The sequence below is a fragment of the Arachis ipaensis genome, chromosome B3 (assembly GCF_059453495.1).
Source record: "Arachis ipaensis isolate K30076 ecotype BB chromosome B3, ASM5945349v1, whole genome shotgun sequence".
Lineage (NCBI taxonomy): Eukaryota > Viridiplantae > Streptophyta > Magnoliopsida > Fabales > Fabaceae > Arachis > Arachis ipaensis.
The window spans coordinates 111799496-111803656 of NC_142438.1; the positions used below are offsets into that span (position 1 = coordinate 111799496).

The window sequence follows — 4161 nt, forward strand, 5'->3', positions numbered from 1 at the left end:
CTAACAGAGCTTTTCAAGGAAGAAGAAACCATGGCAGTCGAAAACAACAATGCCAACAATGCAAGGAAGGTGCTTGGTAACTTTATTGCACCTACTCCCGACTTCTATGGGAGAAGCATCTCAATCCCTGCCATTGGAGCAAACAACTTTGAGCTTAAGCCTCAATTAGTTTCTCTAATGCAACAGAATTGCAAGTTTCATGGACTTCCATTGGAAGATCCTCATAAGTTCTTAGCTGAATTCTTACAAATCTGTGACACTGTCAAGACCAATGGGGTTGACCCTGAAGTCTACAGACTGATGTTTTTTCCTTTTGCTGTAAGAGACAGAGCTAGAACATGGTTGGATTCACAACCTAAGGAAAGCCTGAACTCTTAGAAAAAGCTAGTCAATGCCTTCTTGGCAAAGTTCTTTCCACCTCAAAAATTGAGTAAGCTTAGAGTGGAAGTCTAAACCTTTAGACAGAAGGATGGTGAATCCCTCTATAAAGCTTGGAAAAGATACAAGCAACTGATCAGAAGATGCCCTTCTGACATGCTTTCAGAATGGAGCATCATAGGTATTTTCTATGATGGTCTGTTTGAACTATCCAAGATGTCATTGGATAGCTCTGCTGGAGGATCTCTTCATCTGAAGAAGACGCCTGCAGAAGCTCAGGAACTCATTGAAATGGTTGCAAATAACCAATTCATGTACACCTCTGAAAGGAATCCTGTGAATAATGGGACAAATCAGAAGAAATGAGTTCTTGAGATTGATACTCTGAATGCCATATTGGCTCAGAATAAAATATTGACCCAACAAGTCAATATGATTTCTCAGAGTCTGTCTGAAATGCAAGCAGCAACAGGCAATACTAAGGAAGCTTCCTCTGAAGAAGAAGCTTATGATCCTGAGAACCCAGCAATGGAAGAGGTAAATTACATGGGAGAACCCTATGGAAACACCTATAATCCTTCATGGAGAAATCATCCAAATCTCTCATGGAAGGATCAACAGAGACCTCAACAAAGTTTCAACAACAACAATGGTGGAAGAAACAGGTTTAGTAATGGCAAGCCTTTTCCATCATCTTCTCAGCAATAGACAGAAAATTCTAAGCAGAACCACTCTGACTTAGCAACCATTGTCTCTGATCTAATCAAAACCACTCAAAGTTTCATGACTGAAATAAGGTCCTCCATTAGAAATTTGGAGGCACAACTGGGTCAGCTAAGTAAGAAAATTACTGAACTCCCTCCTAGCAATCCCCCTAGCAATACAGAAGAGAATCCAAAAAGAGAGTGCAAGGCCATAACCATATCTCACATGGCCGAACATGGAGAGGAGGAAGAGGCATTGATTTCCACTGAGGAAGACCTCAATGGACATCCACTGACCTCCATGGAGTTCCCTAATGAGGAACCATGGGAATCTGAGGCTCATACTGAGACCATATAAATTCCATTAAATCTACTTCTGCCATTCATGAGCTCTGATGAATATTCTTCCTCTGAAGAGGATGAAGATGTTACTGAAGAGCAAGTTGCTAAGTACCTTGGAGCAATCATGAAGCTAAATGCCAAGTTATTTGGTAATGAGACTTGGGAGGATGAACCTCCATTGCTCATCAAAGAACTGGATGACTTGACTAGGCAGAGATTACCTCAAAAGAGACAGGACCCTGGAAAGTTCTGAATCCCTTGTACCATAGGCACCATGACCTTTAAGAAGGCTCTGTGTGACCTAGGGTCAAGCATAAACCTTATGCCTCTCTCTGTAATGGAGAAGCTAGGGATCATTGAGGTCCAAGCTGCAAGAATCTCACTAGAGATGGCAGACAATTCAAAGAAACAGGCTTATGGACTTGTAGAGGATGTCTTGGTGAAGGTTGAAGACCATTACATCCCTGCTGATTTCATAGTCCTAGAGACTGGGAAGTGTATGGATGAATCCATCATCCTTGGCAGACCCTTCCTAGCCACAGCAAAAGTTGTGATTGATGTTGACAGAGGAGAATTGATCATTCAAGTGAATGAAGACTCCCTTGTGTTTAAAGCTCAAGGATATCCCTCTGTCACCATGGAGAGGAAGCATGAAGAGCTTCTCTCAATACAGAGTCAAACAGAGACCCCACAGTCAAACTCTAAGTTTGGTGTTGGGAGGCCACAACCAAACTTTAAGTTTGGTGTTAAACCCCCACATTCAAACTCTAAGTTTGGTGTTGGGAGGTTCCAACAATGCTCTGAACATCTGTGAGGCTCCATGAGAGCCCACTGTCAAGCTATTGACATTAAAGAAGCGCTTGTTGGGAGGCAACCCAATTTTTACTTATCTATGTTAAAATTCTATTTTCTGTTGTTATTTTATGTTTTCTGTAGGTTGATGATCATGTGAAGTCACAAAAACAATTGAAAAGGAAAAAACAGAAGAAAAAACATAATGAAAAATAGAACACCCTGGAAGAGACAGTTACCGGCGTTTAAACGCCAGTAAAGGTAGCAGAATGGGCGTTAAACGCCCAGTCTGGCACCATTCTGGGCGTTTAACGCCAGAAATGGGAACCAGACTGGCGTTTAATGCCAGGAATGGGCAAGAAGCTGGCGTTAAACGCCAGAAATGGGCAGCAGCCTGGCGTTTAACGCCAGGATTGGCAGAAAGGGGCGTTTTGCATGCAACTTAGTGCAGGGATGAGATATCCTTGACACCTCAGGATCTGTGGACCCCACAGGATCCCCACCTACCCCACCACTCTCTTTCTTCTTCACCCATTCACCAATCACCTCAATATCTCTTCCCCAAAAACCCCTCACCTATCAAATCCCACCATTCTCTTCACCACTCACATCCATTCTTCATAAAACCCCACCTACCTCACCATTCAAATTCAAACCACTTTCCCTCCCAAACCCACCCTATATGGCCGAACCATACACACCCCTCTCACCCCTATATAAACCCATCTTCACTCCTTCATTTTCACAAACATACACACTACCTATCCCCCTTAGCTGAAACACAAAGACCACTCCATCTCCTCTATTTCTTTTTCTTCTACTCTCTTCTTTCTTCTTTTGCTCGAGGATGAGGAACCTTCTAAGTTTAGTGTGGTAAAAGCTAAAGCTTTTTATTTTTCCATAACCATTTATGGCACCAAAGGTTGGAGAAACCTCTAGAAAGAGGAAAGGGAAGGCAAAAGCTTCCACCTCCGAGTCATGGGAGATGGAGAGATTCCACTCAAGGGTGCATCAAGACAACTTCTATGAAGTTGTGGCCAAGAAGAAGATGATCCCCGAGGTCCCTTTTAAGCTCAAAAAGTGCGAATATCCGGAGATCCGACATGAGATTCGAAGAAGAGGTTGGGAAGTTCTCACCAACCCCATTCAACAAGTAGGGATCTTAATGGTTCAAGAGTTCTATGCCAATGCATGGATCAACAAGAACCATGATCAAAGTGTGAACCCGGACCCTAAGAATTGGCTTACAATGGTTCGGGGGAATTACTTAGATTTTAGTCCGGAAAATGTAAGGTTGGCATTCAACTTGCCTATGATGCAAGGAGATGCACACCCCTACACTAGAAGGGTCAACTTTGATCAAAGGTTGGACCAAGTCCTCGTGGACATATGTGAAGAGGGCGCTCAATGGAAAAGAGATTCAAGAGGGAAGCCGGTTCAACTAAGAAGGCATGACCTCAAGCCCGTGGCTAGGGGATGGTTGGAGTTCATCCAACGCTCAATCATTCCCACTAGCAACCGGTCCGAAGCTACTATAGATCGGGCTATCATGATACATAGCATCATGATTGGAGAGAAAGTGGAAGTTCATGAGGTTATATCCCAAGAACTCTACAAGGTGGCAGACAAGTCCTCCACTGTGGCAAGGTTAGCCTTCCCTCATCTCATTTGTCACCTCTGCAATTCGGCTGGAATTGACATAGAGGAAGACATCCTCATTGATGAGGACAAGCCCATCACTAAGAAAAGGATGGAGCAAACAAGAGATCCCACTCATGGACAAGAGCATGAGGAAATTCCTCATCATGAAATCCCTGAGATACCTCAAGGGATGCATTTTCCTCCACAAAACTATTGGGAGCAAATCAACACCTCCCTAGGAGAATTAAGTTCCAACATGGGACAACTAAGGGTGGAGCACCAAGAGCATTCCATCCTCCTCCAT

General features: G+C 43.5%; 1 non-coding gene across 1 annotated transcript; it reads right to left on the reverse strand.

Moving 5' to 3' along the window:
• Nucleotides 1–432: 432 nt before the first annotated feature.
• Nucleotides 433–540, reverse strand: LOC148572052 (small nucleolar RNA R71). Its single transcript, XR_015908323.1, has one exon. It is a non-coding gene; the product is annotated as a small nucleolar RNA R71 (small nucleolar RNA).
• Nucleotides 541–4161: the final 3621 nt, after the last annotated feature.